This window comes from Felis catus, chromosome B2 (genome assembly GCF_018350175.1).
Source record: "Felis catus isolate Fca126 chromosome B2, F.catus_Fca126_mat1.0, whole genome shotgun sequence".
Classification (NCBI taxonomy): Eukaryota; Metazoa; Chordata; class Mammalia; order Carnivora; family Felidae; genus Felis; species Felis catus.
This window is the reverse complement of record NC_058372.1, coordinates 113,403,015-113,430,318: the sequence shown is the minus strand read 5'-3', so window position 1 is coordinate 113,430,318 and position 27,304 is coordinate 113,403,015. Positions and strand designations below refer to the sequence as shown.

General features: G+C 36.9%; 1 long non-coding RNA gene across 5 annotated transcripts; it reads right to left on the bottom strand.

Annotated features, from left to right (window-relative positions):
• Window positions 1-8,752: 8,752 nt before the first annotated feature.
• On the bottom strand, window positions 8,753-22,799 carry LOC109500211. 5 transcript variants are annotated; one of them, XR_006598266.1, is made up of 5 exons: window positions 22,082-22,332; window positions 21,447-21,607; window positions 14,324-14,440; window positions 12,649-12,689; window positions 8,753-10,153 (listed from the first exon to the last, which is right to left on the bottom strand). It is a non-coding gene; the product is annotated as an uncharacterized LOC109500211 (long non-coding RNA). The 5 variants fall into 5 exon arrangements; XR_006598265.1 differs by lacking the exons at window positions 8,753-10,153; window positions 22,082-22,332 and adding exons at window positions 10,733-10,919; window positions 22,713-22,799; XR_006598263.1 differs by lacking the exons at window positions 8,753-10,153; window positions 22,082-22,332 and adding exons at window positions 10,733-10,919; window positions 22,490-22,705.
• Between the last annotated feature and the right edge of the window lie 4,505 nt (window positions 22,800-27,304).

Below are 27,304 nucleotides of genomic sequence, written 5' to 3'. Positions count from 1 at the left end.
CCCAGAGTGAATTCATCAAAATAACATATTTCATGTTTTAGTTTTCTTTGTGTCAATGCTGGCTTTGTATACTATCATTTCTCCATAAATGCTAAACAAAAACAAAAACAAAAACAAGAGAAGTATGGACATGAAGTCCAACAAAGGACTATTGATTTGAAAGTCTATTTAACATTTGTCATACTTTTGCTCAAATTTTCAGGCCAAATTGTTGGTCATAAGTAAACTTTAAGACTTTAAATTTGTGGTAAATGAATGTCACATTTCTAATGAACTTGCAAGGTCATGATTGCTAACCATCTGTTTCTGTTGTTACTCAATACAGTAACAAAATGCAACAAGTTCTAAGAATCCAGCCTCAAAATCCTGGCTTCTTGTTTTGAATCTAATCAACACAAAGTTCAGATTTGAAAGTTAGCCAGTATGTTCAAATATAAATCCCAATAAACAAGACAGAAGTTGATATTCTTAGTAGACTCATGGCAATTGGTGTCCATCTGCCATCTCTTGTGGGAACATCATTCCAGCTAGTATTTTCATCGTTGTATCAAATTCTCTCATTTATCAGGTGTTCATCACATTAAAATGAAACTAAACTTGAAAAAAACTGAAAGCAAAACTTCCTAGGATGTCTGTACACTCCAGAAACAAGAAGATGTGTTGCAGAAATAAATATGTGCTGGCAACACATCTCTTCTCATATTTCAAGGACAAAATTGAAACCATATTTCCATGGGGTGCAAACATTGATTGCTATGTGTTCTTATAAACAGAGAACTACAAACAATACTGTAGTATTCTCTTGATCCTCCTTTACTTTTATGTGAAGTCCAAAAATGTATCAGTTAAAGGAGCTTCTGAATTCAATTCAGAAAACAGGGATTCATATGTCAAGAATAGAAGCAGAGCATACTCCAGGTAAGAATAAAAATAAACAAAACCACAGTCCTGTTCAATTTGAAAGATTTAAAATTATTATTCACCAACAGATATAAAACAAGTGAGCACAAATCAAAGATTATCTCAAAGCTTCATTTAATTGTGAATTTTGTCCTTTCCTTTCCCTTCCTCCCTACACTCCCTATAGGTGTGGTCATTCAGTCCCAGGCAGCCAAAGCACTTAATCCCTTTCCACCTAATTCCCTTCAGGAGCTTTATCATCACTCACAAGGCATTGCATTATTTAGCTTCTGCCCTTTTATGGAGCCTCATCTTTGTCCACTCTTTTTCTTTCTCTAGTAAGCCCCAGTAACACTGAATTTCTTTCAGTTCCTCCAATTTCTGCCCACCCCACCCCATCCCTGAGTCTTTCTGCGTAGGCCATTAGCACATTATTCCTTCTGCCTGAAAAACCACTTCCCATCAGAGTTCACGTGACTAACTTATATGCATGCCTCGGATTCCAACTATAATGTCACTTACTCCAGGAAGATGACCACCCCCATCAAGATTGGTCCAAGAGTCCTATTATATTCTTTCAATTCATCCTTTTCTTCTTCATAGCACTTACAACTAGAGCCAAATCATTAATTTTCAAACTATGTATTTATTTAGTGTTTGAGGGTAGGTTTTTGAAAGGCTGATATCTTGCCTGTTGTTGGTCATTGGGTCCGAAGTACCAAAATTAGTGCTCTAAACACGTAAGTGCATGAATAGTTGTTTGGGAGGAAAGAAGGCAGGCAGACAAAGGAGAGAGGAATAAAGAAAAAAGGAGGTGGGAAAGAGAAGAATGGAAGGAGGAAAAAAAGAGGGAAAGGAAGAAAGGGAAGAAGAAGAAATGGAGGAAAAATTAAGTGTCTATTGGCCAAGTTCCGTTGTATAAAACCAGAAGGCAGTTATCCAATGTTATATATAAGGATACAATGACCAGTTAGAAAATTATGTTTAAAATCTGTCTCAAGAAAGTATCAAGATTCAAGGAGAAAAAAAATCAGAGAAAGTAATCAAATTGCAAGTAGGAGCATAGAGTACGATGTAATCTTATATGTTAACTTGACTAGCCGAAGGGAGGGGCAGCAGGGGGGGTGGGTGGAATCTAGATTAAACATTATTTCTGGGTGTGTCTGTGCGAATATTTCAGGATAGATTAGAATTTAAGTCAGTGGACTCAGTAAAGTAGATTGACCTTCCTAATGTGGGTGGACATCATCCAGTCCACTCAGGGCCTGAATAGAACGAATCTGCCCCTTTTTTGCTTCCTGCCTGCTTGCTTGAGTGGGACATCACATTTCATCTTGTCTGGCCTCAGACTGGGATATAAACTATTGGCGCCCTTGTTTTTCAAGCCTTTAGACTCAGACTGAATTACACTATTGACTATCCTGGGCCTTTAGCTTGCAGATAGAAGACTGTGTGACTTTTCAGGATACATAATCACGTAAGCCAAATCCTCATAAGTGAATGAATGAATGGATGAATGAATACACACACACACACACTCTATTGGTTTTGTTTCTCTGGAGAACCTTGACTAAAGTAGAATCCAGAGATGAGGAGATCAAGGAAGGACCAGTGATTGCAAAGAAGTATTATATAGTGTCTCAAATTTTGTTTGTTTGATAATACTGGTTCATAAAGGGACCTGTATAAAGTAACTTTAGGCCATTTATTTCCACCTGGATTTTGATTCTGGCCAATCTTGACAAGTTAGTCAACATATACTTCTGCCTGATTGTCAAGTATTAAGCATATGAAGTTTAACTTCCAGTAAAGAAAATAAGTTTTTAAATTAAATCCTATAGACTTAGCAGTATGTTCAATGAGGTTTTATTCCTTTATTTATTAAGTAGGTGTTATATAGAAAATACTTATGCTTAATTTTTGAAAAAAGTGAATTGAATTGAAATGTAATATTATTTCTGGTTACTTTTTATGGAATTAATACACATATTTAACATATATCCACCACTTCAAACCATTTCCTTGTTTCTTCAAACCATTTCCTTGTTTTAATAAACTATCTTTCCCAATCACCCAGTAGGATTTAAGAAATTCAAATAGGAAGATTCAAAATAAACATTTTGACTAATTAGAAGTTAGTCACAAATATTACTAAAGAACTTAGTGAGAAAGTATACAATCCTAGACCCCAGGCCAGGTTACAAAAACAAACAAAGGCATTGTGCTTTCCTGAATTTGCCTATTCTGGTTGCTAGAGAATTGTGTGTGTTAGTTAAATAAGACAGCCTACACAATCTTTTCGATATAATAAAACCTGACAATGTTTTGAAGTCACAATTTTATGAAAACAAAGGATTCTTAAGAATGATTGCACCACAGTTTCTAGCCTCCAGAGATGGCTACCATCAATTCTTTTCTTCCCTGTTTGTGTGTGCCACTCCCCTACGGGGAGGTAGAGTTTATTTCCCCTTCATTTGAGTCTGAGCTGGCTATGTACTCTTTGATCAACAGAATGCAATAGAAGTAATATTCTGACCTGAGACTTTAAGAAGACTGGCAGCTTCTGCTTCCTTACCCTTGGAATTCTTGCTCTTGAGAAACTCTCCTCCCTTCACCCCATGGACCCAATCAACATGCTACATGAAGCCAAAGACAAAAGGAAAAGCCATATTGAGGAGAATAGAGGCACTCAGATTGATAGTCGCACCCGAGTCTCCCACCAACAGTTAACCTCCACAGCCAACCGTGTCAGTGAGCATCTTGTATGTCCTAGCTGAGTTGAACTCTAAGATAACTACAGCATCACATAGAGCAGAAGAACAACCCAGCTGAGACCAGTCAATCAAACAACAATGCTCTTTTGAGCAACTAAGCTTGGGGATCACTGGTTTCAAAGTAGATAACCAAAGGTATGCTGCCATGACATTTGTTTTACTCCAAGAAACCATCACAGAAATATATGCTACAAACTTTGAATATTGTACAGAGAAGTTCTGACTTGCATTTCTAGTTCTTCCTATTGACTAATTTATAAATATCTTCAAAGATTCTGTTTGGGTTTCTTCTGGATTTTACTTCACATGTTCTTCAACCTTTGCATTCCTTCTTCTACACAGTCCATGCTTTACTCATACTAACGTGTCCACTTTAGGCTTTTTTACTTACTTGATAGTACTATTTATAGACATTTTTTAATATTTTCATAAGCAAAATCTCAAAATTTGCCTTAAATGACAAGTCTTTTTCTATGTAATGCAGAAAAACATTATGATTTCCTTTAATACGTTCTGCAAACTGATGTACTCAGTGCACACACTATACTCAGAAGACAAACAAAAAGCAACTACATTTTTTCTTAAAACTTCCTGTTAAACTCACTTCAACAAATAGTTCTTTCCCTGCCCTTGAGTGAAATCTTGGAGGAATTCCTATAGCTTTAATAACAGCTCATAAATAATTTATGAATATTCTCCTTTTCAAAGTCTGATAAAGTCCAGTCCAGTGTGATATTAGAACTCCAATCTAACTTAAAGCTTCTCCCTTCCTGCAGCTTGGGACTACACTGGGCTTGGAAGACTTATAGAGATAAGGGAAGAGGGGGTGGAGGGCTGAGTGACAGTTTTGTCACAGCATCCTGGTTTCATCTCCCACCCTCCTCACTTAACTGGTGCATTTGAAATATGGTGTTGGAGTATGCTACGTGCAGAGATTTGCGTCCTTTCTCTCATGAGGGACAATTGTGGGTTAACGCATGATATGCCTGCTGGGGAACTCTGGCTTTATTTCCTTGATATGAGATGTCTCCTCTGGATGCCACTATTGAGTCTTCCCTCAGCTCTTGGTTTATAGCAATTCATTTTTCTGATGGGATACTTTCTCCCATATAAGTCCTATCCAGTGGGATCTGTATGACAATCCCAGGCCAGCTCTGTTTTGTAAGATCCACACTGATTCTGGAAACAACCAATTTCCCTTTCCCCTACTATAAATGCACCTCCTTCTCAATATGGTCAGGCTGTTTGATCCAGCCCTTAGGCTTCACAGGTAAGAGTCACATATCAGTCATTATGCTCCTCTAACCACCTAATGGGGACATATCAAGCTCTCAAATGATATTCTTCAAGAATCCTGTAGTTGGTCTGAACTGAAAGGAATATTCCCTATTACTCTTCTCCCCAAGCAGGATAGAAGGAATACATAGTACACTATCAATGCTCTCTCAAGAAATTCATAACCACATCTTCACTCTCTAGTGAACACTGTCTTTTTTTTATGTAGGCTAGAATCAGATGATGAGTCAGTGAAAATTCATGCCCTCCTCTAATGTTTGAAGGGCCTGCTCAAGAGTACAAATGGAGGCCCACCTAACATTCATATAAATATTTAGAAGTTTAAGTCAAGCTAATAAACAGTTAAATAAAATGTGTCCTGTCCTCCAGCCTTGACAAATACACCTTTCTAAAAACAAAACTGAAAACTCTATGCATAGTTCTGGTTTTCATGTGAACTAAAATTGATAAAGACTACTGATTTTAATTATTACTGGGTATTTTCTGAGCATGCTGTTTGCCAAACTAGCAATATCTGGGTAAGCAATAAGATAAAGACAAATTCTGATTATTATTTATGCCATAAAAATTATTTGCCTTACCTTCAATTTAACAAAATCACTAAATATGTTATAATCAGTAATTTTACATAATTTATGTTTTCTTGACAGTGATGCCAAATTAAGCAACCTTTCTTGAGTCAATGTAGTACTTCAGTATGATTTTATAAATGGTAGTTTGTAGAAACTTTTTTTTTTTCTGACATAGTAGCAATAAAATTAATACAATTATTTAAGGAGTGCCTGGGTGGGTCAGTTGGTTGAGTGACCGACTCTTGATTTCAGCTCAGGTCTTGATCTTGGGGTTTTGAGGTTGAACCCCATGTCGGGCTCCAGGCTGGGTACGGAGACAACTTAAAAAATTATTTAAGAAATTTAAAGATTTGAAAATAAACCATAAATCTTACCTGTTTTGTTCAAACATTAAAATGGGATCAGAAATATTTGTAATCACAGAAATGTGACAAAATATTTTAATTCCATTAAATAAATTACTATTGCTTCAGCAATCTTCACACTTTTTTTGACAGAGAGAGAGAGAGCATGAGCAGAGGAGAGGGGGGAGAGGGAGAGGGAGAGGGAGAGGGAGAGGGAGAGGGAGAGAGGGAGAGAGAGAGAGAGAGAGAGAGAGAGAGAGAGAGAATATCTCAAGGAGGCTCCACACTCAGCACAGAGCCCAAGGTGGGGCTCAATCCCATGACCCCAGGATCACGACCTGAGCCAAAATCAAGAGTTGGATGCTCAACCGACTGAGTCACCCAAGAACCCCTCCTCACATATCTTTTAAAGCAATATCTGGATTCACACAGCAATGTAAACTCACCATCATACTTCACTTATGCTATGTTTATAAGTATATAGACATTAAGCATAATATAAATTATTCGATACTGCTGTTTTCACATTGCTAAATGTTCCTCAACCACCATGTCCAATAATTACAAATAACCATCCAAATTTATGATTACTTCTGAAACCATAAATGAAATATGAAAAGGAGGAAATAGACACCAAGTATTACCATGACACCATACTACATTATGTAAGACTCTATTATGTTTGTGCTAAGAGGAAGGATTTGACAAGCTAATTAATTTGTCTTTTCTCCTTACACCTTAAGCCCTTTTGCTTCTCAAACCCTCCTTCCACTTCAAAGCTGTGTCCACCACCAATACTGGCAGTTGAATAACCCACACATTTTCAAGGTATTCAGAGGAGTCACCTTTTGGTTCAGAAAGGGAACTTGCACTATGGGAACAAATGTCAACAGTTGTTTCAGAGGAAACCATATGATTCAAAAGAAGATACTCAGTCCTCTGAATATTTCAGCAACATTTGTAATATTTATTTGTTATGGCCAAACATTCACATAGAAGACCTCTGATTATTAATTTGTGCTGATATTGGAATATAAGTAAACAGCTGATATTGGAATATAAGTAAATAAATTTATAAGTATAATATAAATATAGGTAAAATGGTAAGCACAGCCATATCTGTAGGTACTTCCATTTTTAAGGAAAAGGTATAATTTTATAGAGATTTATATATTGATTTGATCTTCATGTTCGCAGCTCAGTTTTTAATTTGATGAATTACTGTAGTTTTGGAAAATGGCAGTTCCATGGTTTATTTCACCAAGTTTTTTCATCCAGCAGGCATTCAGCAATGTCAGTGTGCAAGGCATACAATGTGTGCTTCTCCAGGCAATGCAATACAACTTACCCTGTGTGAAGATCCTATAATAACTTTTTAGTTTCTACGTTTCTAGTCTGAAAAATTGAAACAAATTCTGTCCTCTAAAGAGTTCATCAGGGGCGCCTGGGTGGCTCAGTCGGTTGGGTGGCCGACTTCAGCTCAGGTCATGACCTCGCGGTCCGTGAGTTCGAGCCCCGCGTTGGGCTCTGTGCTGACAGCTCAGAGCCTGGAGCCTGCTTCGGATTCTGTGTCTCCCTCTCGCTGACCCTCCCCTGTTCATGCTCTGTCTCTCTCTGTCTCAAAAATAAATAAAACGTTTAAAAAAATTAAAAAAAAATTTTAAAAAAAGTTCATCATGTCTACATTTAAACATTAAATTACTTTAAAAAAAACATTGAATTATTAGTCTCAAAATGCCATTGTGATATAACTGGCACCATATAGCTATTCAAAATGTTCGATGGAATAAGACACACTAAAGTAAATTATTAACCTCTCTAAAGTATTAAAAAGAACAGCTTTCATGACATGTGAGGTTTTTTTTAATTTATGGTTTCACACTATTTTTTTCTTTTTATTAGATTCCTCCTTTCCATGAATCAAGCACTATCATAGGTCACTTCTTCTTTTACTTTACAACATTAGACAGAAGTAAATAGCTGTGAACTGTGAAAGCAAGTCTTTTAATTTCCTTGTTAAAAGCCAAAGTTTAGCTTTCTCATACAGCCATTCCGAGATGCTACAAATCGGGAGCTGGAGGCTTGGTGCCATACAAGGAAGGCCACAGCCACACCACTAAAAACGGAAGAAAGGGCTTCATTTGTTCTTTAACTTATCCTTGTTCATTGGGGATAAGCAGAACACACCAGAGTATGGCACTCAAGGAAAAGACCCTTCGTGTCTCTGAGTCTAAAGTGAGGACACCATGGCAAGCCAGTATAGATGGTCTAAAACTTCTCATATATTCCCTTCTGACAACTTGTCTGTTCAGGAATGCTCTGGGGGGGTGATGCTGAACTGGGGTTCATTATCATATAAACTTGAACCAAAGGTATTTTTCTGAGGGAAATAAATGTATCAATCTCCCAAATATATGGAGTTCTTATGGTCTTTTTATGCAATCAAGTCTTCAAGATGCCTATTGAAAACCATGTCATTTTAGGGGTACGTAGGTGGCTCAGTTGGTTAAGCAGCCGCCTTCGACTAGGGTCATGATCTCACAGTTCGTGGGGTCAATCCCCACATCGGGCTCTGTGCTGACAGCTCAGAGCCTGGTGCCTGCTTTGGGTTCTGTGTCTCCCTCTCTCTCTGCCTCTCCCCTGCTTGTTCTCTCTCCCTCTCAAAAATAAACATTAAAAAATAATAATAATAAAACAATTAAAAAACCATGTCATTTTACTTGAAAACAAAGGATAATGAACAACAAAATTCTTAAAATTCGGGGATGGAAAAGTCTTAATTATAAACCAAACATTTTTCCATTTTAATGAATTCCTAATCTGGATCAACATCTCATTTGTACTTTATAATAACATCTACGTTCTGACTTAAGGAGGTTCTGGTCCAGAGATTTCCCAGGTTATAGATCAGTGTCAAATCAGTATATGTATGGATGAGCCATTCAACTCCCAAGTTCTCAGATTCTTGGCCTTTGCAGCCTCAGTGAACCCTCCCTCCCCCATACCTTCCCCTGCCACACAAACATCATTTCAATCACCATACCCATAGCTACTTCTTGGACCTTGATTACCTCTATCCCCTAACTTTAACTACTCCATCCCCTAATTTTAAACTCCCACATTTGTCTTTATTTTGTCCAAAGTTTAATAGTGAGTGTTAGGTCTGTCTATTTTGTTTACCACTGTATTATATATAATTTATCTTTCAGAGCCTCGCTTCTTAATATTATATTCTATATTCTATATTTGTTTATCATCTCTCATTCCCCTTGTACTATAAAATACATGGGGTCCTGAACCTCGTTTTAATCATTGCTGTGTCCCCAACATCTAGTAAAGTACCCAAGTTATCACATGTGCTCAGTAAATATTAGTTGAATAATAAATAAAAGAGTGCCACATCAACATAGCACCCTGAACATGACCTGTGGTTAACAAATATGCATCGCATAAGTGAATAATGAATAATAACAGCCGATACTTATTGAGTGTTTAAACTGTTCTGGCTAATTCTAATTGCTGTAACTGGTTTAATCTCATTTTATCTTCAAAATTCCCTGTGGAGTATATGGTATTATTATTGCCATTTTATGGATGAACAAACTTAATTATGGAAACATACAAATAAGCCAAAATAAACTTAGACACTGTGTAATTTCAACTAAGGCATAAAGAAAAGAGGGGAAAAGACCTGAAGATTCCCACAGCTTCCCATAATGTAGGAGTGGGCTAATGCCTACCCAGGACAGTGGAATGTGGGTACCTTAATTCCATCCCCAGCAAAAAATTTCTGTACCTCAATCTTTTAAAAATAATGCTCACTGTAATGTATCCAAGTCTTTTTTGAGAAGCAGTTAGGACAAATGCATAGTCTGTTTCCATGGCCAAATATCTCCAGCATGGTTGGATGCCACTCACGAAGAAGAAAGGACAAAGATTCAGTTCTGAGGTATTTATTCTTAAGTATTCTGTCCTCTAACCCATTCCCTTTCCCCAAAGCAGAAGTGCATTTAATGCTTTAGACCACCAGAACTAGTGAATGAGAACTAATGTCAACTAGTACAACCTCTAAGCAGTGAACTATTTCTAAGACGACTGGGCCCCATTCACATACTTCTTGTAAGATTACATTTACCACTTTCTTTTTAAAGCATCTCATACTTACTGAGAACAGAATCTTTGCCATCTGCAGTAGTACAGTTTTGATCCATATTGAGGATTTTTCCTAGGACTTTCTCTTTAGTATTTTGGTTGGGGATAGTTTATGCTAATGATAAAAGAAATGAAAAGTTCTTTTTTGGTTTCGTCTTCACTTCCACTGGAAAAGTAATCACTGACATTCAATAGCTTAGAGGAAAATTAACCTTACCACTGAATTAAACTTTATGATGTGTGAATTTTAATTAGGTGAGTTTTTCAATTGCTCCTATAACAAGCTAAGTTGTCAAATAAAAATAAACTGAACCGTGGAGAAAGGAATTGATGTCAAAGATCTCATTAAAAGGTAAAACGAAGTAAAACACATTGTAGCTGGAATGATTAGGACTTGAGTGGTTGACAGCACAGAAGCGGCAGTGGATTTTGAAACTTTTATAGTTTAACTTACAAGAGTCATAAAGATTCCAGTTTGTATAGAAAGAAGGTCAAGAAGAATATAATGCCACTGCAGGGTACAGTCAAATCTTATCTCTCCAGGACCACCCATCAATGAGGAAAGAAATTAGTCATGAGCCATACAAAAGTCAAAAACAAAATTAATTTAGGCATTTTGGGGGATAAAACATACACCAACACATCATTCACTTTTTAACTCCATGGAAAACATAAAGCTCTATTCAACAAGAAGTAATATATATGCATCAATCCCATGCTTTTTATTGGTAGAGTGACCAGGACAAGTCTGAAGAGATGTGTTGCCTTACTTAACAAAGGCCCCTCCTTCTTCCTACCATCTATTAACATCTTCTATTTTATTGTTTGTTAGTCAATTCATTAGGTGACAGGTGTCTCCATAATTCATGGCTCCTTCTCTTCTAATTGCAAAAAACAAAAACAAAAACAAAAACAAAATGCATGCATGAAACAAAACCTTCCTTTGACCGTATGGCTCCCACTAGACTACATTCTAGCTCTGTCATTTCCTTTTCAACCAAGCTCCTTGAGAATAAAACTAACCCTAATTCTATCCTCAAAACACTGTAATCCACCTTCTGTCCCTGTAACTTCTTCCCAACTACTCTCAAAATTCCACTAATGGTTTCTGTCTGCAAATCCAAAGAGCAATTTTTAGTTTCTATCTATTTGATTTCTTTTGCAACATTTGTCATCATCTCCTACTCACTCCCTGGGTTTTTGAAAGACCTATTTTCCACTCACATTTCTATCTACTTCTCCTCCATCTCTTCCATTGACTCCTCTTCTTCTCCTCTATACACTGAAACAGTATGCAGTCAAGGATTCTATCCTTTCCTCTTTGAAGCCTGATTCCCAGATATTTATACCTCAGGTCCCAGAAATCTATATCCAGCAGCCCAATTAACATGACCCATTGTGATTTTCCATAGACTTTTAAATTTAGCATGGGTCAAAAGGATTTTATCAACCCCTCTACAAATATTTCCTCCTCCTCCATCTCTACCTAAGCAAATGATCCTGCAATGCCCTTAGGCACCAGAGTCAGAAGTCTGGGAGGAGCCTGCTCCCTTATTGTCTTTTACATTCTCATGTCAGTTCAGCATAGCTTTTTTTTTCTTTCTACATCTCATCAATACTCTTCAATAAATTCTCACATCTAATACCATCTACCTTAGTTTTGACTTTTATAACTTACCTTGTGAATTGTATCCGTAGTCTATATATGTCTTCCTGTCACCAGTATAATCTTTCTCCTTTCTATTGTCTCTCTGCTTCCACATTGCTGTTTCTCAAAAGCATATCTAAGCATTTCTTCCATCTGAATTTCTGTAACATCTAAATATCTTTCCCTTAACACCCGAAGACTTTACGAGTCTTGTGGGTTAAGGTAAAGCAATTAGACTGTATTTGAAGTGCAATGAGACCCACTGAAAAGTTTCATTCAGGCGGGTGTAATAATTTGATTGACACTTTGATAAAATCACTCTAGTTGTAGGGAGTGAATTATAAGGTGGAAAAGATTAGAAGTGGGGACATCATTTAAGGAGGTTGGCAGTCAAGGTGATGGTGGCATGCACTAGTATATGAATTGTTGAGACGGAGAGGTGAACAAATTCAAGAAATTCTATGGAGATAAAGGCAAAGGGTCTTGCTTTTGGGTTTGACGTACAGAGTAAGAAAATGAGAAGACTCAGGAATAAATGGCTCCAAGTTTTACGCTAAAGCAAGTTGTCAGATAATTGTGCTGATTACTCAATTTGAGAAAAAAGACTGTGACAGGAAGTTTTGGTGGATGAGGGTGTGGGGATTGGAGAGAATCAGGTGATCTGTTTTAAGACATTAAAATTTGAAATTCCTGTTAGACATTTCTATGGACTGAACTATGTCCTCCCCACCCTATCCATATGGTGAAGGCCTAACTCCCAATAGGACTATATTGGAGATAGGGACTTTCAGAAGATAATTAAAGGATGTCATAAAGGTGGAGGTGATCTACAAAACTGGTGTCCTTTTAAATTCTCTTTCTTCCTCCCTCTTCCCCTCTCCCTTCTCTCTTTCCCCTCTTCCCTCCCTCCTTCTCAACAGCAAGGCTTCCTGAAGACAGCAAGCCAGGAAGAGAATTCTCACCTGAAACTGAACTTTGATCTTTGGCTTTCCAGCTTCCAGAACTGTAAGAAAATAAATTTCTGTTGTTTAAACTGCCTATTTCATGATATTTTGTTATAGCAGCCTGAGCTGACTAAAGAAACATCTTGGTGAGATAATAGTTTGATATATTTCCGGATGTTTACTTTTCTCCTCTCCCAAGCTCTATTCACACAGCCATGCTATTCTGTACTCAATCGAATTAAAGTAAGGATCGAACTGTAGAATCTAAAGAAAAGAGGGAGACGTCTTGGTTTTGGATCCTTTTAAAACATGAAAAGATTCCTAGCATGGATAAAAATGATTGGGAGAGATATACTTAGGCAGGTCAGGACTTTGCTCTACCATGCCCTCGCCCACCCCTGCAATCCTCTTCCCTTTCCCAGCACTCAGAAAAAAAGAGATTCTCTGAGATGAAGAAGAACAAAAGATGGCAGTGACGAGAGTAGAGAGGTTGGTAGTACGGGTCAAGAGGGCTAGACATAAATGGGCCACATGGACAGGAAAGGGGACTAGCTTAGCAAAGGGCCACAGTGAGGAGCATTGTTAACTACCTAGGAACCATGTGGAAGTCATCATCTGATGACTGCCCTGGCCTACTTTTTATGCAATCACTGTCCATCCCTTGTGCCCAGAGGTTATGCAAGCTGCTCTTTTCATCAATGTCTAATAAAGGCATCTCTTCAATAGCTTCTGGCACGTCTCCCAGCCACTGCTCAGCAGGAGTGACACCTGTTGGTGCTTCAGATTTTGCTTGACTCTTCTCTGACTTACCCCATATGGACAAGTACACAAATCATTTCTCAATATCCCAGTGACTCACAGTACTTGAGAAAGCCCTAGATAGTTAGTGGGGGAGATGGTGGTCTTGAAGAGAGACTCCCACACCTGTAGTGAGTAGAACAGAATGCCAAATGAGGCCACTTCATGATACTTCCCAAACTGAGACAGTGATGAAATATATTCAAGTAGGTAGTTGGATATCATTCTGAAGCTCAAAGGAGTCACAACACAACAGAGAAATATAAAACCATGGAAATAGATGAGATCACATAATGAGAAAGTTCAGCCAAACAAAAAAGGAGAGCCAAGTCCTGAAAAATAACAATCATTAGAGAGAGCACCAAAGAACAATGAAAGAAGGAATGGCCAGTGTGGTAGAAAAATAATCAAGAGAACAGATACAGAATTCAAGGCCACGGAGGTCTCTGATAAGGGCCTAGATGTCATATTGTAGGTTGCTGACAGGTCTAGTAAGATGAGGACAGAAAAAGAGTTTATTGGCTTCCATGACATAAAGATCAGCATCAAGGAAGATATGGGAACAGAACCAGACTGGAGGACATTGGAAAGTGAAGAAGAGTTGAGGAGGTATAGGCAGAGTGTGTAGACAATTGTTTATATAAATTTGGATGTGATAAGGGGCAAAAAAAAAAATGGATTAGTAGAGAGAGTGCTTAAAAAACAAGCTTCCTTTTTTTCTCCTCCATCTTTTGGTTTTTCAACATGGGAGATATTGCAAGATGTTTAAGCTGGTGGAAATGCCCCAGCAGAGATGGAGTGATTAACTAAGTAGAAGAGAGAAACAATAGTAGAAATAAAGTTCTACATAAGGCAAAAGTACATAAGTACATAAATTTCTACACAAGGCACTGACCTTTGATTAAAGAAGGGACACTTCTTCCAACACAGAAGGAAAGAGGAAGGCAGAGTGCAGATGCAGGTAGCTGGTAAGTTTGGTGGTGAGAAGATGAGGGAATTATTCTAAAGTCTTCTGTTAAAAAAAAAAAGTGAGGTAAGATTATCAACTAAGAGTGCATATTTGAAAGGTGGGAGAAGAGGGAGGTTTAGAGAGAAGAGAAACTGATAAGAGTTGTCTTAAAGAATTCCAAATTGAGCCTAAGGAAGGATGGATATTTTTTTTCAGGTATGTGGTGGAGAGAGAAATGCAAAGAATCTGAGGATATTTTGACTATACTGAGGAGATTAGTCTTCTCTGAGAGAACACTGCCTCCCATGCATGCTTTGAGCATTTTTATTATCACCTGGAACTGTGATTGCTGGTTATGTGCATGCTTTGTTATTAGACCATGAGAACATGTTGAATAGTCTATATTTCACCTCAAAATCAGTTGGCACTAAAATGTTTGCTGAAGGAGTTCATAGAAAAACCTTAGGAGATAACATCAGTATAGAAAAAGCCATTCAACTCTTTTAAATTTCACAAGATATAGACTGGACTTCAGCACCTGGGTTGCCATGAAGATGGGAAGCATAACCCTAAACCTAAGTGGGATGATCAAACCCTAAGTGAAGAAATGCCATCAGAGCAGAGAATGCTGAAAAAGCCTGAGGCCAAGGAAGATCAGTGAGCCCTGAAGACTATTGCCTTCTTCAATGTGGGCAGAGGTAATGTAACATTGAGAAAACAATCCTCTGATGGTTAATGGCTACACGATCTATTTCAACATGCTAGGGTTTCAGGACTAAGGGGTGTTTTACAACCACCAAAAGAAGCTCCTTGTTGTAACTCAAGTTAAAATATGCTGAGCACAGGGTTTTTATTACAAGGGATCTTAGTAACTTACTTAGCTTGTCTGACCACAGGCAAAAATAGCTTCAGGGAGTGTTATAGAAAATTGGCCATTGGAGGGAGAATGGGGATGGGGAGAGTGAACTACAGGATAAAAACAGATCACTTCAGTAGATATTTATTTAGTACCTACTGTGTTCCAGGCACTGCATTCAGTTGTAAAACCTCAAAGTATACAGCTTATGTCAAGACAACCTGCTCCAGTTCACCAGGGGCAATGTGTTATGTTTATTGTATCCACCTCTGTGTATGTAATATATTATATTTACTTATACTCTATGTCTACTTTTCCCAGAAAACGTTCCTTAGAATACTAGAGTCCATGAGATATTAATAAACATTCTGAGGAGAGGAGAGTTTCCAAACACAAGTAAGTTTTGGAACTATTAGGTTAAACAAGTTTCTTTATGGCAGGACATCTAGGAGACTTTAAAGGGCTAATAAGTGTCGATGTTTTCTAAAAAGGGGGGAGGAAAATAATAATTCAGCATTGCCAGACTTACTTGATTATGGACTTTTTCCATGAAACAACTTTTAACACCTCAAAGGATTAGTGTTTCATTGCTTGTGGAATTCTAAATTGTCTAATGTGTGTTTTATATTAAATATATACAATAGTGTGTATTATATGTTCATATGTGCTAATTATCTTCTTTTCCTATTTGAGCCCCAACTTTGAACAAATTGTGTAGATATTTTATTCATCACCATGAACCATCAGTTCATTTTAAAAAGATGTTTTCATTCTAATTTATATATTCTTATATCAACAGCAAAGAGTTATAATTATATATATTCTTAACAAGTTCATAAAAAGGACAATGGAGTAAGAAAAAAGGCCTGAGATATTTTATCTCAAACGAGAACACCAAGTCAATATTCAGGTCTCAGGAGAGATACACTTCACAATATCAACTAATCCAAGTATTTTACAATATTCAAGAATGTTAAGATTATTTCAAAGCCTTAGACACCCAACAAAATGATACTTGATGCTTTTCCTAGAAACTTTTATCCAAAAATGTCATGGCATTCCAAAAATGTTTAAGTCAGTTTTACAAATAATTTTCAAAATTCCTTATGTCCACACTCAGTTTGACCAAATATGGCCCTGTCCATATTTATTAATTTTCAGATTTTATCCTCCTAGGTATTCCTGTGTTTCATGTGATATTAGCCATCGTCAGCTGTGTAGAGCCAGAGGATGTGACTGAAGACCAAGTGTGGCAATTACACAGTTAATATAAATGCATGACTCTCAAACCAAATGATTCAGGGATATACATTACATTTCATGACTGAGTTCTCTTTGGGGATTACATTTACCATATCTTTTCACTCTGGCACAATTGGCACAGACTTAAAGGCAGTTTATAATGGAAGTAATTTGGAGTCAAGAAGGGGTCAATGAGGCCCTGAAGAGTATAAAAACAGTGATACTCAGAGGACTCCAGTAGAAGGCCATTTAAACAAAAGGAAGGAAGGACAGAAAAGAGATGGTGTGCCACACATTTTAAATGCAGGGCGTTTTTAAAAATCATCACAGTGCTTAAATACCTGTACTGGTTTCCCATTATTTGCAGCATCAAGTCCAGACTTTCTCATCTGGCAAACAAAATCTTTCACCATGTATTTCTTTCATTTTCTGCCCTCACCATACTATCCTTCTCCTTACTTTCCCTTTCCCCAGATTATACTAAGTTTCTCATTGTTCCTCAAAAACACCCACTTTCCCCATACCTTTGCACCCTGTTCCTTTAACCTGGGATTCTGTTCCTTCTCCTTGCCCCTGAAGATTCACAGAAGATCTCACCTCTCCTCTGGACATTTCCCTGACTCTCTTTGGCAGTTTATTTCTTTGTTCTTTTTCACCCACAAAACTTCAAACATTTCTCATCTATAGAACTATTTTTATTCCCACTAGACTGAATTTCTCAGAAACAGGGACAAATGACTTACTCATCTTTGTGCCTCTGCCACCTGGCCCGGGGCTTGGCCCGTGGAGGAAATTCAACAAATGTTTCATAAGCAAATATTAAATAAATGTTTAAATGAACAACCTGAACTGAAAAATAGTCCTGACACTTTGTGTTATTTAACTATCATTTTTATTTCTTTTGAGAGAGTGTGTGTGTGTGAGGGAGTGGCAGAGGGAGAGAGAGAATCTTAAGCAGGCTTCACACCCAGAAAGAGCCCCATGGGTGGGCTCAGTCTCCCAACCATGAGATCATGACCTGAGCCAAAATCAAGAGTCAGATGCTTACCTGCTTAACCCACTGAGCCACCCAAGAGCCCCTACTTAATATGTAAACTAATATGTAAACTGAGATATAAAAAGATATTAACTTACCTGAGATCACATCATTACTTGCTACTGACACAATTTTGTCAGCAGTATAATATTTTCCTCCCCCTACTTTAACTCTGTCTAAAATTATACTTAGTTAAAAGCCATAGAAAAGAACCTCAGCCAATTTTAGCTTTAAAATCTCTACAAACAATGTATTGACATAAATAAATTTCCAAATTCTGCATTAGCTCTCTGTAACACAAAGAATATACAAATTTATATTTAGAGACTGTTGTAGTCAGGTTGAGCTGCTGCAGCGGATATTCCATAGAGTGGGTTCTTTATAAACAAGAGAAATTTATTTCTCATAGTTCTGGAGGCTGCAAGTCCAAGATCAGCGTGCTAGCATAGTGGGGTTCTGGCGAGAGTCCTCGTTTGGATTGCAAACTGCCAACTTCTCCTCATAGCCTGACATAGCAGACAGGAAGCAAGCTACGCCTCTGGCCTGCTCTTTAAGGGCACCGATCCCATTCATGGGATCCACCCTCATGACCTAATTAGCTTCCAAAGGCCCCACCTCCAAATGCCATCGCTTGGAGATTAAATTTCAACATATGCATTTTGAGGAGACACCAATATTCAGTTCATAATAGAGACCATTGTTGTTGACTTTGTTTAAATGATTCTTAACAACAGCAATGACTTGGGGAGTGTTGCCCATCAGTGTCTCTTCCAGACAGAAATGTAAAGCCTAGAAGTACCTAGACAAATTACCTCCAGCCCCTAATGTGAGGTTCCCTAATTCTAATTCCAATGGTTTCTAATCCTTGTCTTGGAACTTCAAAAGCTGTCACATAAACACTCCTAATTTCTCTGAAAGCTCTCAGGGCTTTTTATTTTCCCAGAAATTGGGGTATTTGGGGATGGTCACATCATACCCACTCTTCCCCCATTGGTTACATGAAAGTTACAGTGTACTCCCCCTAGTTTCAGTTCTGAAAAGCCTAAAACGGTTTCAAACATTTATCTAGAGTATGTAGCGAACACTTACTCTGGTAATGGCTTAATTTGAGAATTGAGTATTTAACACAGAATAATAAGTAGAGACCATATAATGGAACAGTTAAGGCTATTGGATGTGGAGTCAATATGTAAAGCCAATAGTCTTAATTGCGATACTATACTGACACTGTAAACCAACGTCATGCTATATGATCAGTTTTACTGTGAGCCTGGCATGTGCATAAGAAGCATAGAAATAATGAACACAGAGGTGATGATGATGTTGAAAACAACAATGCCAAAGACAATCTTCTGCACACAGAACTAAAATTCTATCACTAAAATTGCATATGCAGTGCTTTCTCCATGGTGGATATTTAATAAATTGTTGCTTTATTTGGACTTTCTTAGACACACATTTAGGAAAAAAATAAAAACATTTGTGGAACCTCCTAGAAGATATTTTATTTTAATGTTTACTCATTTATTTTGAGAGAGAGAGAGAGAAAGAGCTTGAGCACAGGAAGGGCAGAGAGAGAGGAGGAGAGAGAGAATCCCAAGTAGGCTCCACACTGTCAGCACAGAGCCAAGGGCTGGAACTCATGAACTGTGAGATTATGATCTGAGCTGAAACTAAGAGTCAGACGCTTAACTGACTGAGCCACCCAGGTGCACCCAGAAGATATTTTATAGTAAAGACTTTGAAGGACAAAATAAACTTTTCTATTTTATTTCAAACTCCAAAAGGTCAATGACAATTCTGGACATACAGTCAATGCTCAAGGGTTAAGTGTATGAAATGTTGAGTAGTAAATACATGTCAAAATACTTTGCCCTAGACAGAGCGAGGGGAGTAGTACATCCTGTCTCACATTTTCTTATATATTAGTCTCTTATATTTGTGAAATTAATATTTTTTGGTTTTTTACAATTTGCCAACAACTATATCATAATTTGATTTTGGTTTTGGCACAAATTACAACTGAATATACCATGGGGTTGGTTCACTAGAGGTAGCCTAACCTGCTAGCAAGCATCCACTTTTCAATGCATTTAATTATTTTTTCATTTTGACTGTACATGGGGAAACTTCTGAAATCATGAAATTCATTTCTTGGAAAAATACCCTTGCAAGTAAAGTCAACCTTTTCTTGTTGTGATGGGAAGGAAGTTAGTGCCCAAGGATGATATTGAGTAAAGCAACTGGATGTGAGAAAACATATCCCGGTAGGACAGGAAGGAGTTCAGGATAGTGCTAGCACGTTTTTTTCTACACATGCACACTTCACTAGTTCCTTTTTGCTGCAGTATACTGTTAATGATTACATATGAAATATATGTTTTAAATAAATTATTAGGATAAATAGCAAATTTGCTGATGCCTCTATGATGACAATGACTCTACCATGTTTTCTATTAGAAAAAAGAACAAATAATTTGTAAAATTATGTCAATAGGTGCTTTAGCTTGTGTAAAATTATGAGTGAAAAAATAGTAAATATTGTAAAGATGTTAGATTATAAGAACATATCCCACAACTGTGTGGGACTCAACATCAATTTTATTTAGGAAAAATCAAGAGGCAGTAGAAACATTATCTCTAAAGCTATAGTTGGTATATTACTAGTTCAGGTACAGAAATAATTTTTATCATGCGGCAATATTTTTTTTTAATTTGAAGGACCATATAACTTTATATAATGTGAAGTAAACTGGAAAGGCAGCATCTTTAGACCATAACCTCATACATATGTTATCCTCCCAAGCTAAAGAAACACATAAAGAAGGTTAAAATAACATTCAGCCCCAAATGAAACTAGTTTGAAGAAATTGCCTTAGTGAGAATACCTAGGGGAGAGAGAGCATAAGTTTTCAGGTGGCCCAAACCAAACTGACCTCAACTTTAGGGCCGTGCAGTTGACAGGGTATTTAAACCAGGCTTATTTACCATTCCACAAAATGCAGGGTACCAAGAGGCCATATTTCTTTGGCAGACATATATGAAAGCGTAGGTCATGGTAGATCTCTTTTGAGACTGCTTTAATAAATGTTTTAGCCAAAAGTATAAAAATATATTGCTTCCCATAACTGTGAATTTAAGGTTCTGCCAACAATACACCAAATATGTACAAGCTCTTCCATTTTTATGATAGAGTGTCAGTTAATATGGTTTTGCCTTCCCCTAGTATGACTCTCTCCTAGCCTTCCAAACCAAGGTACGATGACATAAACACTATGGAAAAAATCTAAGCACTGATGCCAATGTTTGGAAGAATGAAAACATTTTTCTATTACCACATTGCTAAATGATTGATGAGCATTAAGCCATTAGTGGGTGAGGTGAAATCTAAAAAGAGAATTTTTTAGAAAGCTATGTGGTTGGAGGTGGAGTTCCAGCCACAGATGATAGTGGCACGCCCATTATGAGAGTTGCATGGAAAGAGAATCATGAAGATTCTGTGGACTCCAATGTAGGTCATGAAGAGGTAGTTAAAAGTGCAGAAAACCAGTGAACTGGTTTCAAAGTGGCAACAATTACAATAATAAAGGATTAGAACAAGCTGTTTTGGATCTTTGAAAATATACTGAGGTTTTTTGCTAACCCATAAATTTATTAGTCATTATTAATAAATATTCCAAGAAATGCAAAAATAATTGCAAAGGGCAAAATGATAACTGTCATTCATAACATTCCTTAATAACCAATTATTTCACAAGCCATCTCCTTCCTTCCATAAAGCTCTTTGCCATTTCATCCCTCCTGTTCTCTACCTCCTTAGGTAGAAGGTCCACTTATGTTTTTGTTTGCTTTTTGTTCTTTGAGATCCCTCCTGACTATGGGTCACTGCACAGAAAGTGAAATTTTGGGCAAGAGTGTGTCTTTGCTCGACCTACCTGTCTCAGTGTGGTCCTTTGATCCTTCGTTGATCAGGTGTTCAACCAGTTCTCAGGTTCCTTTCAGAGGGACTTGTTCCAGATGTAGCTGTCTATTTGTTGGGTCCGTGGAAGGAGGTGAGGTAAAGATCTCCCTACACCGCCATCTTGAACCACCTCTCCTAGGAAGTATTTTAACAGCATGTGTCAATATGACTACATCACCCTTAACTAAAAGTTGCATTTATTTATAGCATATTTATTCCGCATTCTGATTAATCAGCATTGAAATTAAGACATTCAAAAATGTAATTCTCATTTTGGAGCCATGATCTGCTCCCGTCTACATCCACAGTGGCTGTCAATCAGAATTGTATATATGAACTAAAGAATAGGTCATGGCCTCATGAGTTTCTACATACTTGGAAAATAAATTATGTTGATGAAAAATCATTTAAAAAGTTTAAACTCCCAGTTTGATAAATATAAAATGTTAATTAAAAAAAATAGTAGCTATTTTTGAGAACTTATCTTGTGCCAGCCACAGATCTAAGTGATATATATATATACTTTATCTTCATTTAACCCTCTCAACAACCCATTTTGATCCTATTTTACAGATGAGGAAATGGGTACATAGATGTGAAAAACCTCACCCAAAGTCACAGTAGGTAGGAACAGAGTCAGGAACTAAGGCAGTTTAACTGACTATTGAACCAGTACTGTCTTACATGAATGTTGATTTCTAAGAATTGTTTAGAATAAAATCTTCTCCTGTATATGGATCTATGGTAACATGTTATTGTGTCCATGTCAAAAAGAATATTCGATATGGCTATGGGCAATATTAAAATATAATGTAATCATTTTTAAAAATTGAATACTGTGCCAGTTATTAATACTTCTCTACTCCAAATTCACTTTTTTCGCTTGCTCTGTGAAAGTGGATCTGAAACCTCTATTTTTTTTCCTTGCCAGCTGACACTGCAGCTCTCTCAGTAGAGGACACTGGAAAGACATAGCGGAAGGAAAAAAAATCTGCTTCCGGGTTTACACTTTCTCACCAGGCAGGCTCCCACCGCACAGGCTTCTTCTCCAGCACCAGGCTCCTACAGTGCGGAATGGCCAGCAGCTACCAGCAGCCAATAGCTTTCCCGGGCACACCCCTCATGTGGTACTTCAGAGTATTTCTGATGAGAAACCTCCCCGTGAACAGCCTCCCTCAGCACACCACAGGGTCGGTTTCTAGCACATTGCACAGTGTAGCAATCATGGTGACTTTTTTACCGTCCAGTGTCTGTGCTCTCTCCAAGACCTGGATTGCAGTCTCAGGAGAATGGGGACTCCTCACTGAGTGTCTATCCCACGCTTAGGGGTAGTGACTACTTATATCTTCTATTCATGTATTCATTAGAGTTCTCTCCACTGCTTACTAGCCAATCCCACACTTTACCAATCCCTGATATAGTTAATAATATGTTAATCTTCTCAAATGACTGTGTGGGGTTTTTTCTCTCCTAATTGAGTTCTGATAGCAAGAGATGCTTACCTCAACTGAGAAATTTTATTGACTGTACTCTTGTCAGAAGTAATTACCTACATGTATTTTATTAAACTAAAAAAAGTGAACTTACTAAGAAATACAATAAAACATTGTTTCCAAAGGTGCATTTTATTTATAATTATTAATTTACTTGAAAAGTTAAATGTAATAATCATCAATTCAAGTTAAAATCTGTAATATCTTTATTTTATGAAAAGGAAGTATTTTTGTTTACTGTTTTCTTATTACAATATTTAATGCGGAGTAAATAAGGAAAGCTAGGTAGCCTATTGATCATGACTAAATATTATAAGGCATTTAAGTTAATAATTACTAATTATTTAAATTTATTCAAATAAAACTTAAATATACCAAATTTAGTAGGTATATGCTATAATCATTATCAGGCTCTCCAACTTAATATATATTTAAATGCTTTTTTAAAACCATTAACCATTAGACCATTAAACATAGCTTGAGCCCATATTTCACAAAGCCTTGGGAATGTTTCAAGCCAGAAAGAAAAAATATATATATTAGTTGAGTTTAATTCTTTTCAGCCAGTTATGCCTAGGGAAATACATATTGGAATGTAGAAAGTCAGTTCTTATGTGTTTGAAGTGAAAAATTAATCAGCAAGTTTGTGGAACTTGTTAATACAGCTATTGGTAACTTCTTATATCCATAAAAGTCAAATCTAAGAGAAAGTTGGCAGAGAGCAACTGATTTTCAAACACAGTGAGTTTCATCACTGGTCTGACTTCTCAGTGACCATGACTGAAAGGCAAATGACCAGAAGTGCTTACTGAGGAGTTCACTGCCCATTGAAAACATATGACTCTTAAAACTTTTGTTTATGCACAGAAGTGTGACTTTAAGGATTGGAAAAATCTATTTTAACAAAAACTAAACTTTTCTGAAACTTAAGACCACCTTGTGCTGTGACTTTCTCAGTTCTCATAAAACAAACTAGGCTTTACTTTGTCATTACTTAAAAGGAAGACCACCAAAGAAAATCCAAGGTGCGACTACATGCAGTGATTCAATAAATAGCCCTTTTTGTGGAATCAACATTTAATATTGCCTTCAAAATAGTGTTCAAAGCTGTCCAACCACACACATAGTCTACGTGGACTGCTCTGGTTCCCTGATTTCCAGTTCAGACATTGACTTCTTGGAAATTGTGAAGTCAAGGAGCAGAAGTGGAAATGTTCTAAGATTGATTCAACTGAAGGTGCTGGAAAAGTAGCAGGCTTTGGTATACAATAGCATATGTATTCAGATGAGAAATGTATTCAGATCATTTCTGGATGGAATCTAAGCTTCCTCCCTTAGCACTGTTACCCTCGGACAATTCACTTAACATTTATGATCCTTGGTTTCTTCATCTATAAAAGAGACATAATAATTCCAACCTCAGAGTTCCTGTATGGAATAAATGAAATAATCTATGTAAAGTTTCCTACACACAGTAACTGTTAGCTTCCTTTTATCCTCATTCCTGGTAACCTGCTTTTGTCAAACACCAGTTCAAGTGTTCTGACAAGACTTAGATAACGACGAAAAGGAGGTGGGAAGGAAGATTTTGGAAGTCACGAAAATTAGGACTAAAATATGGGGAGACAAGCTGAGGAAAGTAGAGGGCAATTTAGACAGTAAAATGAATTTGTTGCTGTTCTGCTCAGATTATTATTTTTCCTTTTTATACTCTAAACTTTCTGCCATTGCATTATTTGATATCCAATAACTTTCAAGGAAAAACAAATAGAATATACCTCACCACACAATCAAAGCACAGTTTACCCAAGAAACCACAGGCTCCAGGTGTGATTATTTATATAATATAACCATCTTCTAGGTTAATAGGCAAAGAAATTCCTGTGTGACGTGAGAGATTCTAATTATTAGAATGCTTTTATTCTGTTTTAAATTATATGACAAAGACCAGTCATGCTTTTTGTCAACATACACACAAGCATAGTTTTCAACCTTAATATTATCATTTGTATTGTTTTGCTCATTCCTTTTTCATAAAGCATTTAACACCGAAAAGAATTCACTAGTCCACCATCAACAGATAATTTTAAGACAATACAAAAAAAGAACTTTTATTTTAAAGTGAAGTCTAATAATTAAGTAGACTCAGAGAACAACATGTAGTATATAGAAAATTTTAAAAAGAAAGAAGCCACTTGAACATGGAATTCTGAAAAGGGGTCATTTAGACACCAGAATTTTGTCTATATAGCATGCTTCACCTAGTCCAAATATCGGTGTATAATATTTACATGGGCTTTTAAGTAGAAACTTTATGAGAATGACTTAAGGATTTATTCGTGATTAAACCCATCTTCTATAAGAGCTATGTTTCTATTTTGCACTTCCATCTAAACCAACTATATAGTAGTCAACATTCTGATATTTATCTTTAGCTTTTCCTCATGAGTCTAGAGATAGACCTTGTCGGGTCCAGATCATCTTTTGTGGGCCTTGTGCTCTTGTCCAACACAGTCTGGCCTTTTCTGATACTTCTCCTTTTTAGTTCTGAACTCTTAGCAGTGTTCACAAACAGACTTATTAACCTAGTCTGGTTTTTCTTTACCTCTCAAACAACTACCTGTTCTGAGATTGCATTCTCTCCGAGAGAGCAGCACTCTACAGCTCTGCTCCTTATGACTTCTTGGAGATCTTTTCTTCTTTTTTTAAGTTGTAAGACTTTGGCTGGAGAATTTTAAGCCCCTCTTGATAGGTAAAATAAAATTATGACCTTCCTAGAGTCATAATTGAAAATAGGTCCTTCCATTACTCAACCCCTTGACACTTCATGTGCAATCCATTCTACACAACATTCTTTGACAACAGTGTCAGTCCCTAAAGGTCTAATGTTGTAATGGATGATATATGTAAGATCTTAAGCCCAATATTTTGGTAAATGCCTATAAATTTTATTTTAGGCAAATTTTGATATAACACATTTTAACCATATTTATCAAAAATACACTTGTTAATGTTTATTTTTGAGAGACAGAACACAAGAAGGTAGGAGCAGAGAGAGAGGGAGGCACAGAATTGGAAGCAGGCTCCAGGCTCTGAGTTGTCAGCACAGAGCCTGACACAGGGCTGAAACACAAATGGTGAGATCATGACCTGAGCCAAAGTTGGATGCTTAACTAACTGAGCCACTCAGGCGCCCCTCTATTAGAAGTTTTAAACATAGGTTATCTGTAAGTAAGCCATTTGAGAAATAAGGAAACCAAATGATGGTAAGTGGAAATTATTAAAATAATACATAGATCAGCTTTGCCCCGAAATTTTACTAAAATGGCTGAAATCAGTGTCTCAAACTAAATCTATATGATTTACTTTCTATCAACAAGAACTAACACTATCTCTTTAAATATATGTGTGATGAAAGCACGTTTGGAGCCAATTAAGAGACTGCTTCAAAAACACTTGCTTTATGTGTACACAGAATTAAATCAATAAATATTTGAAAAAGGCAACCATAAGAGTCAAAAGATGACAAGCACCAAAAAAGTAAGAACACATGAATATTTTTCAACTATTCACAAAATTATAGACAGGATAAAGTTTAAGAAACATGGGAGAATAAAATAGTGACATATAACACACAGATGCATTGTATTTTTATTAGCAAACAAGAAATCAAGGAATAAATTCAGAATGTTACACATGACTTTTTCTTTGGCTCATTGTTTTGAAATAATTTCAACCCTACAAAAATGTTTAAAGTTAATTAAAGAATATATCCTTTACCAGAGCATGAGTGGCTCAGTTGGTTCAGCGTCCGACTCTTGATTTGGGCTCAGGTCATGATCCCAGGGTCATGACAAGCCCCATGTCGGGGTCCATGCTGAGCGTGGAGCCTGCTTAAGATTCTCTCTCTCTCCCTCAGTCCCTCTCCCCTGCTCGTGTTCCCTCTCTCCCTCTCTCTCTCTCTCTCAAACAGGCAAAAACAACAAAAAAAAAACTATTTAGAAAAATATATCCTTTACCAATTTTTTAGTGTTTTACAAAATTTGTTTTATCATTCTCTGAGAAGGTATGTCCTAAGAACAAGAATATTTGCTTATATAACCATAGTACAATGATCAAATTCAGTTAAGTGTAACATTGATAAAATACTTTTATCTAATTTGACTTAATCTATAGTCTATATGCCAATTATTCCAACATACTTTGTAATATTTTTTCCCCCTCCAGTCCATGATCCTGTCTAGGATCAAGTATTACATTTAGAAGTCATGTTCCTTTAGACTCTTTTAATCTGGAAAAGTAGCTCTACTTTTTGTTGTCATTCATGACATTGACATTT